We start from the raw sequence: 16867 nt of genomic DNA on the forward strand, positions 1-16867 counted from the left end.
TTTCCAACATCACAATATAAAGCCCATAAAAATATTACGAAAGCAGGCAACCAGTAATACAAAAACAAGCAGCAGAATTGGTGAAAGTATCATTTATGTCCCAAAGGCTTGGTGATTTTTTTAAAAAGAAAACAACAACAACATTGCACCTCAATATAATCAATCTGGGACTCAAAACCCAACATAACTGGGGATGGAGTTCCATAATTTGGGGTGCGCCTGGCCAGCTCCTGCAATTAATGGAACAACAAGGGCATCTCCAGATGACTTGAAGAAGGCACTCAAGTTCTTGGGACTCAGATCATCAAGGGCTTTTTCAATACTAGGGTTGAATGGTCCACCAGCTCTTGTCACGTGGTCAATGATCGGGGCTGTGGTGAGCTGTAGTTCAACAGCATCTAGTACAAAGTGGGATCAAGTAAATCAAAAGCCATTTATTAAATGTGTATGCTGTACCACCTTTCGGCCGAAGATCATGAGTCGGATCACAACCTATAAATCTAAAATGAGAACACAAAATACATAATAAAACAAAAACAGACCAATAACTCCAAGGCACAGATATGCACAATAGAAAGCACATCTGGAGGGGCCATTCCTATAACAGTGAAAGGGGCAAGAGGGTCTGGAGGAGTGCTGAACCACCCTTTTGGCCCATTGCATCAGGGATCTCCACCATGACCAGAAATGGATCACTGCGAGTGCAGCAACAGAACATCACAGAAGGGATCGCAGGGCACTGGGGAGTGGGGGTGAGGGGAAGGGAGGCGGGCGGAGAGGATGCTGAGGGGGCAGCTCCAGCACCCCTCTTCCTAGAAAAAAACCACTGCTCCTGAGTACCAGTCATGGTGAGCAAGAATAGTGGATCCTGACGTGAGCTCCTTCTGAAGACATCTAACCAGCTGCTTTGTGAAGCAGGATGTTGGATACTTATGCCTGATCCAGCAGGGTCCTCCTTATGCCCCAAGCTGATAAGCTGTCAAGCAAGACCTTTGCCGGGATGTCCTTTTCCTGTGCCCAGGAGTTTACAAAGCCGCCTGCTGGCTGGATATTGAGCTGTGCATTCACTACAGTTAATCTGAATTTGCTCAGCTTCACGGCCCAGCCACTACCTCACGTCATGTTGGATTACAAGGTTCTTTCAAGTTCAACTCCTTGAGATGCTGGCTTTCAGGTGCATTCGTGTTTTTAAAACCAAACCAAACCAAAAAAACTCTCACCAAGGTGCCCTGATGAAAGTCTCCGTTGGAAAACATCCTGGAGATGTGTATCCCATTCTCCAAAACCCAAGACTGCTATGGAGCAATCCACTCTCTATCACATTTGCTACCACAAACTTATTTAAAATATGCAGGCAGGATGCAAGAGTAAAGAGCGACTTTTCTTAACTCTGCATTCAGAGGGCATTCGGCTCTGCCCTCTGGCTCCTTGCGGCATCACACCTGTGATGTCAAGGTGTTGCGTGGCATTGCACAAGTGACATCATAATGTTGCACGGTGTCGTGATTGGGCCCAGACCCGCCAAGTGCCCCTATTTTCCAGGGATACCCTGATTTACAGAAGCCATCACAGTTTCTGATTTGATCCCAGAATGTCCTGCTTTTCCTTAGGACATCCCTATTTTCACTGGAAAAATGATGGTGGGTCTGTCTCCTGAGAAATCTCTATTTGGGACAAGAAGCTACAGTTATAACTGGATATGGAACATCTGATTGGTTCAAAATTGGGAAAGGAGTACGACAAGGCTGTATATTGTCTCCCTGCTTATTTAACTTATATGCAGAATTCATCATGCGAAAGGCTGGGCTGGATGAACCCCTAGCCGGAATTAAGATTATGTCCGACTCTTCATGACCCCATGGACCAGAGCACGCCAGGCACTCCTGTCTTCCACTGCCTCCTGCAGTTTGGTCAAACTCATGCTGGTAGCTTCGAGAACACTGTCCAACCATCTTGTCCTCTGTCATCCCCTTCTCCATGTGCCCTCCATCTTTCTCAACATCAGGGTCTTTTCCAGGGAGTCTTCTCTTCTCATGAGGTGGCCAGAGTATTAGAGCCTCAGCTTCAGGATCTGTCCTTCCAGTGAGCACTCAGGGCTGATTTCCTTCAAAATGGATAGGTTTGATCTTCTTGCAGTCCATGGGACTCCCAAGAGTCTCCTCCAGCACCATAATTCAAAAGCATCAATTCTTCAGCAATCAGCCTTCTTTATGGTCCAGCTCTCACTTCCATACATCACTACTGGGAAAACTATAGCTTTAACTATATTAGCTGCTTGAAATTCTTGCAAAAGTCAACTACCTCTCTGGGTTAGCCATATGTGTGCAGCCTGTTTTTGTATACATCGTTAAATGTTCTTAATTATTTTTGTGGTAGCAAGCAGAAAGCTTAATCCTAAACATAGCAGCTGCATCTGACAGCCTGTACACAGGCAAAGAGATGCCATGCATAGGCATTTCAGACAAATACATTTGGGTTACTAATTTTTTATTTAGAAAAAAGGGCCTCGGAGCTGCAGGAATCTGGACTACACTAGCTTTCAGCCTCCTAGAATGGTTACTTGGCCAGACACAGTTTTACCAGTTGCAACTGCAAAACTAGCCTCTGGTTGCAAAATTGGCTGCCGTTGGTTCGATGGTTGTGAGAATCAGTTGCAAGATTCCAGTGATCAGTTTAATAGTTCAGTTCGTAAGTTTGTAGTTCTAGCCAAAGACCATGACGAATGATTAGGAATATGAAAAAGGAAGGAAGGAAGGAAGGAAGGAAGGAAGGAAGGAAGGAAGGAAGGAAGGAAGGAAGGAAGGAAGGAAGGAAGGAAGATGGTCACAATACTGGATTAGCAACAGAAGCAAACTTTTATATTCATCTTCAGATCTCCTGGTGTTTTCCTGGTGTTTTCAAGCTTAAACTCCACTGCTCAGAAGTGATTTCTCCCACGTGGCATCTGAATGAGTAACACCTCGTCAATGTGAGGTGACAATTTCTCCATTGTTTCTATGGGAGTGTTCAAAACCATTGCACCAGTGACTAAACGTGTCTGTGGCAGACTGATACACACGAAACAGAAGATTATTCACTTGCTTTAAAAACTCTTCCATATCATAAAACCTTATTTAGTCTTTTACTGCTAGTTGCCAAAACTAACCACAATACACCAAGACAATGGCGGCTTTCCTCGATGACACAGAATTCATGAGGTAGAGTAATTAAACAATGAATCTTATTTCTTCTGCCCTAAGCACATTTCCTTCAAAGTCAACCCCCTTCATTCCAATGTCACTAAGTAAATAGTCCTGAGACGCTTAGGGTGGGGCACAGTGATGTCATGGGGTGGGACTTTGAAAAGCAACACCCCCCCTCACCACACACCCTGATCCTTAGGCAAGGCCCAGGAATGTGGGGAAAGCCCAGGGATAAAGGGAGAGAGGCAGAAATGTGAAATTTCAGGGGGGGGAAGGAAATAATAAGAGGCATGGGGGAAAGGTTAGAGAATACTGCCCCGCCCTGCCATATTTGCCCAGTGAAGAAATTGGGAATTTGGGGAAACAATATTTATGTATTATTTTCTCTTTGTAACATGAGTGGTTTTAAAAACTACATATGCTTATATCCTGTATTAGGGGTGTGTGTGTGTGTGTGTGTGTGTGTGTGTGTGTGTGTGTGTACACACACACACACACACACACACACACAGTGGTACCTTAGGTTACATACACTTCAGGTTACATACGCTTCAGGTTACACACTCCGCTAACCCAGAAATAGTGCTTCAGGTTAAGAACTTTGCTTCAGGATAAAAACAGAAATCGGGCTCCGGCGGCACGGCAGCAGCAGGAGGCCCCATTAGCTAAAGTGGTGCTTCAGGTTAAGTGGTGCTTCAGGTTAAGAACAGACCTCCGGAACGAATTAAGTACTTAACCCATGGTACCACTGTGTGTGTGTGTGTGTGTGTGTGTGTGTGTGTGTGTGTGTGTGTGTACACACACACACACACACACACACACACACACACACAGTGGTACCTTAGGTTACATACACTTCAGGTTACATACGCTTCAGGTTACACACTCCGCTAACCCAGAAATAGTGCTTCAGGTTAAGAACTTTGCCATTATATATATATATAATGGCTGTCAACTTTTTCCTTTTCTTGCAAGGAATCCTATTCGGAATAAGGGAATTTCCCTTTAAAAAAGGGAAACATTGACAGCTATTTTACACACACACATAAACAAACAACCCATATATATATATATATATATATATATATATGCAGGTTTTGGTGTCTTCGGGTGTCTTCCCGTGTAAGAGTTGGGGTGTCTAGGCGACGTTTCGACGAGGTCTCACTCGTCATCTTCAGGCTGGTGCTTTCGGCTTCTTGTTACTGGAACAGAGCAGGATCTCAGTGTTTGAGTTCCTATAAATACTGTTGGGGGGGTGTGGTGTATAGCCTCCAACGTTCTGGGCAGAGAGGAAGTTCCCAGGTTAGTGTGCCTTATCTTCTTTTGTTCATTAATTACTTGAGGGATATCTTGAGTGATTTCTTGAGTGATATTCTGAGTACCACTTAGGAGGGTCATTAGGTGTGGATTAGTTGCTAAAGCTTTCGTGTCTTGACCTCTTGAGCTTGTGAAGAGTTTTTCTGAGAAGATGGCTGTACTGCAAATAGTTGTGCTCTGGCTTGGCTTCGTGTATAGGGGCGGGCTGTGGTTTTGTGCCCTGTGCCAGCCAGATCTGTGTAGGGATTGCAGGGGGGTGCAGCATCCGGAGGTGCCACTATGGTTTGGCTACTGGATGGTGTCTGTAATTTATCTACGGTCTCCCCAAGATACACAAAGAAGGAACACCACTCAGACCAATAGTCAGCTCCATAGGCTCACCTCTACAAAATCTCGCTAAATTTCTCGCTAAGCAACTTCAGCCCTATGCAGAATCTATCGCTTCACACGTTACAAACTCCTTCCAGTTCATAGAAACAATAAAGAAGCAAAACCTACATCCCGATGACCTACTTGTGAGCTTCGATGTTGTATCTCTCTTCACACAAGTGCCCATTAATGAAGCCTTGACAGCCATTCAAAACAAATACAATCCCCCCGAATACATCCTGGACCTGACCAACCACTGCCTAACCAACACGTACTTCATCCACAATGGACAAAGATACAAACAGATAGAAGGAGCACCTATGGGATCACCCCTCTCTCCGGTCATCGCAAATCTGTACATGGAACACTTTGAAACCAATGCTTTAGACAAGTCAGAACACAAACCCAAACTTTGGCTCAGATATGTTGACGACACCTTTGTAATTTGGCCACACGGGAAGGAAAAACTAGATAGCTTCCTCACACATCTCAACAGCCTACACCCCAAAATACAATTCACTATGGAAATAGAAGCCAACAACCAACTTCCCTTCCTTGACGTCCTAATCTACAAAAAACCTGATGGCTCCCTAGGACACACTATCTACCGGAAAAAAACACACACCAACCGCTACTTACATGCACAATCACACCACCACCCTGCACAAATAAACTCCGTAGCCAAGACTCTCATCTCCAGAACCAAACGCCTGGCTGACAAAGACCACTTGACAACTGAGTTACAGAATCTCTCAAATGTGTTAATCGCCAACGGATACCAGCAAAACAGGGTTACGAAGCTAATCCAAAAAGAAACACCCCCCAAAAACCAAGACACAGAAGAAAACAATGGCATGGCCCTCCTTCCTTATATCAAGGGCACTACAGATAAAATTAGCAAAATCCTCCATAAACACAATATCAAAACAGCCTTTTGCACCAACCAAAAAATAGCCAATATCCTCAGAAACCCCAAAGATAAAATCCAGTTAGAAAACCAAGGGGTCTATGAAATACCCTGCAAAGTCTGCCCAGCCACGTACATTGGACAAACAAACAGACGAATAAATGCACGTATCGCAGAACACAAGAATGCCGTCAAAAAAGAAGAAAAAACTTCCTCTCTTTACCAACACATGAAAGAAACAGGACACGAAATTAATTTTGCAGATTCCAAATTGCTCTTTAACATGGAACATCACCACAAGAGAATAATCATGGAAGCCATCGAGATAGAGAAACACCCTCACAACATGAACAAGTGTGACGACACGTCCCGCCTGCCAGACATCTGGAAATTAGCCCTCCCCACAAAAACCGACACCAGAACCAGAGGCACACAGAACGCCATCTCCAATCAACCACACCAGACCCAAACCCAGACCCTCTCCACAGATAAATTACAGACACCATCCAGTAGCCAAACCATAGTGGCACCTCCGGATGCTGCACCCCCCTGCAATCCCTACACAGATCTGGCTGGCACAGGGCACAAAACCACAGCCCGCCCCTATACACGAAGCCAAGCCAGAGCACAACTATTTGCAGTACAGCCATCTTCTCAGAAAAACTCTTCACAAGCTCAAGAGGTCAAGACACGAAAGCTTTAGCAACTAATCCACACCTAATGACCCTCCTAAGTGGTACTCAGAATATCACTCAAGAAATCACTCAAGATATCCCTCAAGTAATTAATGAACAAAAGAAGATAAGGCACACTAACCTGGGAACTTCCTCTCTGCCCAGAACGTTGGAGGCTATACACCACACCCCCCCAACAGTATTTATAGGAACTCAAACACTGAGATCCTGCTCTGTTCCAGTAACAAGAAGCCGAAAGCACCAGCCTGAAGATGACGAGTGAGACCTCGTCGAAACGTCGCCTAGACACCCCAACTCTTACACGGGAAGACACCCGAAGACACCAAAACCTGCATTCCTATACCCGTGAAAATCTACGAAAGCATATATATATATATATATATATATATATATATATATATATATATTCCATTGTGTGTGTGTGATAAAAGTAGTGTTTTAAAATAATATTGCATTGTCAATCTACGTATTACTACGTGTTACTCCGTAGATAATACCAAGCTGGATGAACTCATTGGTCTGACTCTGTTGTGGTTGTTGTCGCCATTATTATTATTATTAGGCAGCTTAATGTGTCCCAGTTGTAGTTTAGGCTTATGGTAGCTTTGCCCCTTTTCAGGCATGGGAGACATATTAGAATAAGTGCTATTTTTCTGGAAAAAAGTGGTCCTGGAGCTCACCATGAACATCTCCCTCCTGAGAGGTGCTGGAACTAAGTTATGGCCAGTTCCAGCTGGGGAAAAGTCCTGATTAGAATGGTCCACATAGTGGAATCTGAGGAATTCCTGTGAGACCTAGGGGGTTCCTGGAAGGTCCTCTGGCGATCTCTGCTAGGGATGTGCTAGGGTGATGTCTCTTTGCCCTGGCATGGGGTTCATCTGATGTGACTATTGTCCTTCCTGGTTCACTGTATCTGACCCAAGGCACCTGGGTTACTTCTGATGGATTCCAAATACCATGAAAATGAAGAGATAAACATTTGTGTGTTTTTAAAAAAAAGATTTGGCCTGGCAACCCTGTCCACACTGCATTCCAGACATTCCCAAGCTCCTGCTAGGGAGAAGAGCATTCTTTTACAAAGTGGTATCAGCACCAGAGACTCCTGCTGAGCCAGTGGCAAGGACACAAAGACCCTGATGCGATTGATATATGATTCTTACGACTTGTATCTTGATAAATGGAAACACTCCTCAACTCACACCTTCCTTCACCATGCCTAGTCATGTGCTAAGTTGAAATTCCATGACACAACAACACAATGCTGGCTTCCACGTAAGGCTTTTTCACATATGTCAGGTGTACCCCTATGGTATTTGAGGTGTGCACCTAACAATGTAAAGGGTATACTCAATCAGGGATCCAAGCTTGGCTGACTTGGCAACAGACCCTGATTGGCCTTGCCTAACATCTGATATTAACATTATTTATGTTTGATATCGGATTTTGATGTTTTCATATTATGGGCTAGATCATGGGTAGGCAAACTAAAGCCCAGGGGCCGGATCCGACCTAATCGCCTTCTAAATCCGGCCTGCGGACGGTCCAGGAATCAGCGTGTTTTTACATGAGTAGAATGCGTCCTTTTATTTAAAATGCATCTCTGGGTTATTTGTGGGGCACAGGAATTCATTCATATTTCCCCCCCAAAATATAGTCCGGTCCCCCACAAAGTCTGAAGGACAGTAGACTGGCCCCCTGCTGAAAAAGTTTGCTGACCCCTGGGCTAGATGATGATGGTAGTAGTAGTAGTAGTAGTAATAATAATAATAATAATAATAATAATAATAATAATAATAGTTGCTGTTGTTTATTTACACCCTGCCCCTCTGGCTGGGTTTTCCCCAGCCATTCTGGGTGGCTCCCAACAGAATATAATAATAAAAAAGCGATAAAACACCAAACATTAAAAACTTCCCTAAGCAGGGCTGCCTTCAAATGTCTTCTAAAAGTCAGATTGTTGTTTATTTCCTTGACGTCTGATGGGAAGGTGTTCCACAGGGTGGGTGCCACTACTGAGAAGGCCCTCTGCCTGGTTCCCTGTAGCTTCACTTCTCGCAGTGAGAGAAAAGCCAGAAGGCCCTTGGAGCTGGACCTCAGTGTGGCCACATATCACTTTATCTTTGAGTGGTCAATGTGGCCAACCTGAAGGTAGGAACTGGCTCAGTAGATAAGTATCTAGACAGGAAGATATGCCTCAATGCCTTCCATATGTGCTGTGCCAGGAAGATTTTGGGCACCACATGGCAGGACCGATGTGCTCTTCCAAGCCACATTCCCAGCATGTTCACACTTCTGTCTCAGCAAGGTCTACACTGGCTGGGTCAAGTCTGTAGAATCTCCAAGGATGTGCTCTATGGGGAACTGGCTTCCAGGCAAGTTGGCAGACCAACTCTTAAGTTACAAAGATGTCTGCAATGGTGACAGGAAGGCTGGCAACATTAACCCTGCCATTTGGGAATCCCTTGCAGATGATTGCAGTGCCTGGAGACAGGCAGTCGGGTTGCGTATCCACAGCAGGGAACAGAGGAGGAATGACCGCTGGGAGGAGCACAGGGAGAAGAAACGCCATAGTGCATCTGTAGCAGCTAAACCAGATGCCTTCATCTGCCCCACCTACAACAAAACATGTCTCTCCTATATCAGTCTCTACAGCCACAGCAGGTGCTGTAACTCCACAACGGTTTGACTTTACCCCCAAAGGCACACTCTTCCATTGTCTCCCGAGACACACGGATGCCAACATATCTAAGTGGTGGATTTATACCGGACTGTCCACACATCATTAAGTTTCATAACTTGTTCTGCAATGTTTCCCCAACGCTTTTGCATTATTTCCAACTGGAGGGGTACCCCCTGCAATATAGGAACAAAAACAAAACAAAACAAAATAAACTAGAACATTTGAGCTATAAAAATTTCAGCAGAAAGTTACAGGACCTGCATTGATAGGAAACAAAGCAGTATGTCTGCCCTGAAACCTTTGCAGTTGCAAAGAGTACTGGTGGCGAGATTATGCATATGTACCGTGATTCCATCATGAACGCAAATCATCATGAATGCACAATAGAAAGGAGGGACCCTTAATGGAAGGAGGACACTGAAGAGGCACAGTGCTTTTAGCATTGCAAAATCTGGGTGCCACTGCAGAGAAGGCCATGTCTTACATTTTCCCCAGCCTAGCGTCAGATAAATGTGAGATTTGCATCAAAGCCCCCTTCAAAGATCTCAACAGGGAGCAAGCAGTCCTTCAGAGACTCATGATGGCTATAAGAACCATAAAAACAAGAGTTTAAAACAGTCTATCAACAGTGTCTCCTTAAAAGAAAGCTAAGCAGGCACACAGGTCTCCTGGCCAGGCCACAGCCTTCTCCACTATATCGAGATGCGTTGTTTTTCTATTTAAATCATAGTAATTATTGCCAAATTTGCATCCGCACACTGGGTTGCATTCAACACAGCGCCATTCAGTCAGCGAAAGAACTTCTCCTTGCGTAACAAAAAGTTTTTCTCCTCTCCCCCCCCCCCCCCGTACACCCCCTAAATCTGCTCTGCGGGTTCCCCTAGTCCTCTGGAACAGATTTGATGAGGGAGGGGAGCACATGAGGGGAGGGCGAAGTCCCATTGTGCCAATAGCAATAGTTGCAATGGTGGGACTATTTAGCTGAATACCTACCATATAAATTAGCATATGCAAATCAGCACCCTCTGTGGCGGCGCTGTGTAAGTGGCCACCTTACCATGAAAGCTTATTCTTGTCTTGGTTGCTGGATAGAATTGAGTTGCAACAGCATTTTCAAAGGCAAAAACTCTTGGTTTTTGCAAAGTTTTTTGCAGATAAAATCACTCATATTCGGAAGGAGCTAGACACCACCGTGGGAGCAGGGCTGGGGCGGGAGAGTGCTAGAGCCCTGTCTGGTCAAGTTGCATGGAATCAATTTCAATCCGTTACCCCCGAGGATGTGGACAGGCTGCTTGGACGAGTGAAACCAACCACCTGTCTCCTTGATCCTTGCCCATCCTGGCTTATAAAAGCTAGCCGGGAAGGGCTGGGCGATGGGCTCTGCGGGGTGGTGAATGCTTCCCTCTGTGAGGGAACACTCCCAGATCCGCTGAAAGAGGCGGTCATTAAACCGCTTCTTAAAAAACCATCTTTAGACCCGGCCAGTATGGCCAACTATCGCCCAGTTTCAAATCTTCCATTCTTGGGCAAGGTGATTGAGCGTGTGGTTGCTGAACAACTCCAGGCACGCCTGGAGGATGCGGACCATTTGGATCCCTTCCAATCAGGGTTCAGGCCTCATCATGGGACTGAAACTGCCTTGGTCGCACTGGTTGATGATCTCCGGCGAGCTAGGGACAAAGGTGAGAGTTGTTTCCTAGTTCTGCTGGATCTCTCAGCGGCCTTTGATACAATCGACCATAACATCCTTCTGGACCGTCTAGAGGGGTTGGGAGCTGGGGGCACTGTTATACAGTGGTTTCGCTCCTTTCTCCTGGGCCGTGTTCAGAAAGTGGTGGTGGGGGATGAGTGTTCAGACCCTTGGGCCCTCACTTGTGGGGTGCCTCAGGGTTCCGTCCTCTCCCCCATGCTTTTTAACATCTATATGAAGCCGCTGGGAGAGATCATCAGGGGGTTTGGGCTGGGTGTCCATCAATATGCAGATGATACCCAGCTCTACCTTTCTTTCAAATCAGAACCAGTGAAGGCGGTGAAGGTCCTGTGTGAGTGCCTGGAGGCGGTTGGAGGATGGATGGCGGCTAATGGATTGAAGTTGAATCCTGACAAGACAGAAGTACTGTTTTTGGGGGACAGGGGGCGGGCTGGTGTGGAGAACTCCCTGGTCCTGAATGGGGTAACTGTGCCCCTGAAGGACCAGGTGCGTAGCCTGGGAGTCATTTTGGACTCACAGCTGTCCATGGAGGCGCAGGTTAATTCTGTATCCAGGGCAGCTGTCTACCAACTCCACCTGGTACGCAGGCTGAGACCCTACCTGCCCGCTGACTGTCTGGCCAGAGTGGTGCATGCTCTAGTTATCTCCCGCTTGGACTACTGCAATGCGCTCTACGTGGGGCTACCTTTGAAGGTGACTCGGAAACTACAACTAATCCAGAATGCGGCAGCTAGACTGGTGACTGGGGGCGGCCGCCGAGACCACATAACACCGGTCTTGAAAGACCTACATTGGCTCCCAGTACGTTTCCGAGCACAATTCAAAGTGTTGGTGTTGACCTTTAAAGCCCTAAACGGCTTCGGCCCAGTATACCTGAAGGAGCGTCTCCACCCCCATCGTTCTGCCCGGACACTGAGGTCCAGCGCCGAGGGCCTTCTGGCGGTTCCCTCATTGCGAGAAGCGAAGCTACAGGGAACCAGGCAGAGGGCCTTTTCGGTGGTGGCGCCCGCCCTGTGGAATGCCCTCCCATCGGATGTCAAGGTGATGGACAACTACCTGACATTCAGAAAACATCTTAAGGCGGCCCTATTCAGGGAAGCTTTTAATGTATGATATTTTAGTGTTTTTTGGTTTCTGTGGAAGCCGCCCAGAGTGGCTGGGGAAACCCAGCCAGATGGGCGGGGTACAAATAATAAATTATTATTATTATTATTATTATTGGTTTTGTCTACAATTCCATTGTTACAAGGCAAGCTGTTCCCTTGAAATACGCCTGCCTATCTGCCTTCCACAAACGAATTCCATTCTTTTTTTAAAAAAATATGCAGAGTATGCATAATTGCATTAAAACATAATAATAATATTCTAGATATAAGCAATCTTCTTTGCAAACTAGCTGGCTTGTTTACATAAACCCCATCACCACTGAACGCCCGCTTCTGTGTCTATTGGGACAAGTGGAAAATGTTTTCGCAATCTCATTTTTGGGTGTGTTTGATGTAAATAAGCAACTTCGCAGCCAGCCAGCGAGGGGGGAAAGTTATCATTTGGTCCTTCTTTATAACCTAATTAGCAAGTAGCATACCACAGTGGTCCTTCTTGCAGTGGAATATGCAGGTCGCTTTACGTATCAATTAAGAAGTTACATCATGACTAGCCAGGCACAATTAGGAAAATGGATTCAGCAGACTTGAGCTGCTGGATGACATCAGTAGCAAATAAACACAGGCTAGCGGGTATTTATACTGGAATTCTACACTCCTCCCAGGGTTTCTGACAATTGCAGACAGAACTTTCAGATGAACAAGTGCCACTCCTGCCATCTATTACAGCCTGCAGAACGCTAAGCTGGCTTTGAAACAGGCTCAAAAAATTCAGCGAGGTGATAAAATAACAGTAATCTCAGGCAAAGGCAAAGACAGGTAATAAACGATTCCGTCCCCCTCCCCGTTCTCCAAAAAAAGGAATACCTCATCAAAATGCCCCACATCTCTTGAAACCACAGCGCTTAACGATCCGTATGCAGAGATTGTTAAACTGCAGGCACAGAGTGTTCATTAGTGGCCTTCAGAAGGCTGGTCAACGATATATTTTTAATTCCAAAAGGCTTTTTTTCTTCTTAGGTAAGTTGAGGTTTCAAGTTAGGTTGCATTACCGCTGGTTTGCTGCTTTGATTGTTGGGTGCCCACCTGTTTGAAGTGCTTGCCTTATCTTGATTTTACCCCAATTGCTTTAATAGCTGAAAGGTTCTTAATCTTTAACATTTGTATCTCGTTTGAAAGTAGTTATTTAATTTGGTGAGCTTTCTCATGGGCCTGGTGTGGGCTAGAGGGCAGGACATAAATTAAAATGTCCCAGGTTTCAATTTTATTTTATTTTGCATAATCAGCAATGGAATTATTTTAGCCACTGGATGTGCAATCTGGCTTCCATGACAGGGAAATTTTGAGCAGCTTAGAATTATAAATTCATGGAATTGTAGAGTTGGAAAGAACCTTTCTGGTTACAACCCCTTGCAATGCAGGAATCACAGGTAAAGAATCCCTGGCAGATGGCCGTCCAACCTCTGCTTAAAAACTTCCCAGGAAGGAGAGTCTACCACCTGCCCTAGCTCATTCATAGATTTGCCTGGGGCAATAAAAAGGATTTCTGGAGGGCCCCCCTTTGTATCTGATAATTTCATGGTTGTTTTTAACACGATATCATCAAGGTGCCTTAGAAATGTTTTTATGCTGATTAGCCGACATAGATCCATTGCGTCATCACCATCATTTATTGCTTATACCCCGCCCATCTGGCCGGGCCTCCCCAACCACTCTGGGCGACTTCCAACAGGGTATTAAAAACACAAAAACCCCAAACATTAAAAACTTCCCTAAACAGGGCTGCCTTCAGATGTCTTCTAAAAGTCAGATAGTTCTTTATTTCCTTGACATCTGGTGGGAGGCGCCACTACCGAGAAGGCCCTCTGCCTGGTTCCAAGGCTGGAAAACCTTTTTTTTCAGAGTGGAGGGCTGCATTTAATCATGACTAACCTTCTAGGGAATGCAGGCCATTGGCAGGCAGGGCCAATGCAAAAAGTGTGGAGGCTGGGATGATGAAGGGAGACTGCGGGGACCACATGAGGGTGTCCTCTGGTCCACCTACGGCCCCCGGGTGAGGGTTCTTTACTCCTGCTTTCTACATCATACATGATTGATAGATGATAGATAGATGATAGATAGATAGATAGATAGATAGATAGATAGATAGATAGATAGACAGACAGACAAACAAGGCCAAGACTAGGGGGTCAATAGAATACACCCAATTGATGCTACAGTGGACATCCTTTCTGGGCAACCTTCCAGGTGTGGGTGGGGAGTAACAAATGTAGATTTTGCCTCTGTACAGTAGGCTGGTTCTGGCACACACACACACACACACACACACACACACACACACACACACACTTTCCACCCTAATAAACAGAGAGTTCAAGGAGAAATTTCAGTCAGGCAAAAGCACTCAGGGAGGATGGGGAGCAAGGCCAGAGAAAGGGGTGAGCTGTGGAAAGTGTGTGTGCTGGGGATAAGGCATGGTTCGTGAAATATACTCAGAGTCGCAAAGTGATTTCATGCTCTTTATTCAGCTCATAGTGGTGAGGAGGAATGAAGGAAAGTCCCCTCAAAGTATCTGCTTTATATACATTATTTACACAATGGGCTGCACATGATTGGTTAATTCTGGAATTCTACTGTAAGCCAATCAGGTTGTGGATTCACTTTTATCTGGAGCAGGATTGGGTGGTTCCTGCCAACCAATCATACTGCTGCATTGTTCTTGGACCAATCAGACTGCTGCATTCTGAATCCTATTGTTCTAGGACCAATCAGACTGCTGCATTCTGAATCCTATTGTTCCGGGACCAATCAGACTGCTGCATTCTGAATCCTATTGTTCTAGGACCAATCAGACTGCTGCAGTTTGGATCCTATTCAACTCAGTACATAACAGTTCGGGAAAAGTGTCTATTTATTATTAGTAGTAGTAGTATTGAATTTATATACCACCCTATACCTGGAGGTCTCAGGACGGTTCACATAAAAAGATCACAGTATATAAAATAAAAATAAAAGCAATAACCCAATAACACCTCCCCCCAAAGAGCCACATTTTAAAAGGGTATGGGATGTTGATCAGGTCAACCAAACGCCTGGTTAAAGAGGAACGTTTTTGCCTGGCACCTAAAGGTGTATAATGCAGGCGCTGTGTGAACTATGGCACTATGGAGAGCATTCCACAGATGGGGGGCCACTGCAGAGAAGGCCCATTTTCGTGTTGCCACCCTTCTGACATCTCAAGGGGGAGGGCCTCAGAAGATGATCTCAGGGTCTGCGTAGGTTCATATGGAAAGAAGCGGTCCTTGAGGTATTGCGGTCCTGAGCCATTTAAGGCTTTATAGGTCAAAACCAGCACTTTAAAGTGGGCCCGGAAACTAATCGGTAACCAGTGCAGTCGGACCAGGATCGGTGTAATATGCTCAGACCGTCTTGCTCCGGGGAGCAACCTGGAGGCTAGCAGAGCATAGACAACAGTAGTTAGGTTATCCCTGTCCAGATAGCGCCATAGCTGGGCCACCAGCCAAAGGTGATGGAAGGCACTCCGGGCCACCGAGGCCACCTGGCTTGAGCAACAGCAAAGGATCCTGGAGGACCCCCAAGCTACGAACCGGCTCCTTCAGAGGGCTACAGAGAGAGGCTTGGAGGGCAACATTCAATCTCCAGGCCTGAGGTTTCGTACCTGCCAACATTTCCCTGATGAAAATCAGAGCGCATGTCTTTTGGTGCACCACTGCAAGTGCCGGCTAATCGCAGGGACAAATCAAAGGCCCGGAAGGCTTTTGTAATTTTGGTAATGTCCCGGCAGAATATGGATGAGGTTCCTCACCCCTGATCTAAGCTGTGTGTCTGCCTGTGCTCAACCTGTATATTTGCAAAGAGACACAAATATTATAAAGTGGCAATTAGCTTCCAGTGATCCAAGGGGAACCAAAAACCAGGTAAGTGTTGCACTCCTGTAACTTCTCACTGCTCAAGAGAAGTGGAGTGAGCTTACCAGTACAGTAGTACCTCAGGTTAAGTACTTAATTCGTTCCGGAGGTCCATTCTTAACCTGAAACTGTTCTTAACCTGAAGCACCACTTTAGCTAATGGGGCCTCCTGCTGCCGCCGCACCGCCAGAGCACGATTTCTGTTCTCATCCTGAAGCAAAGTTCTTAACCCAAGGTACTATTTCTGGGTTAGCGGAGTCTGTAACCTGAAGCGTATGTAACCTGAAATGTTACAGGTACCACTCTACTTCCTCTTTGGGAGAATGAAACATTAGCTCCATGCAACTGGATTTCCTGATCCCAGGGAACATTTTAACACTGTTCAGCAAAATGCGCTTACTCTCTCCCTTCAACACAGAAGGTCCACAGGTAGGATTTAATAACACCTGGGCAGGTCTTTTGAGGTGGTTGCAAGTGGCTAATTGTGGTGGTTAATTAAATAATTATTCTGCTACTGTGACTGTTCTGCTAGATGATGACTATTATTACTTCTGAAGCAACCCGCAGGAAAAGGGGGAGAGAGAGAGAGAGAGAGAGAGAGAGAGAGAGAGAGAGAGAGAGAGGCAGACTGAAGACAAGGTAAGAAAGGCACAGATCTGCTGCCCCAGGGTTACAAGGAGCTTAGATACACCAAGGGAAGGGCAAAGGGAGAGGTGGAAAAGGCCGAGAATGAGTTTTGTTTCCATTTAAAACAGGCATTTAAACACACCAATGGAAGGAGTTAGATCAGGGGTAGCCAACGTGGTGCCCTGCAGATGTTGTTGGACTACAACTCCCATCATCCCTGACCTGACTACTGGCCATGCTGGTTGGGGCTGATGGGAGTTGGAGTCCATCAACACCTGCAGGGCACCACACTGGCTATCTCTGAATGAGATGGATATTAGGAGCCGAAGAGCTATCTTGCGCAAGGG

Source organism: Podarcis bocagei, assembly GCF_964188305.1.
Source record: "Podarcis bocagei genome assembly, chromosome: 14".
NCBI classification, from domain to species: Eukaryota; Metazoa; Chordata; class Lepidosauria; order Squamata; family Lacertidae; genus Podarcis; species Podarcis bocagei.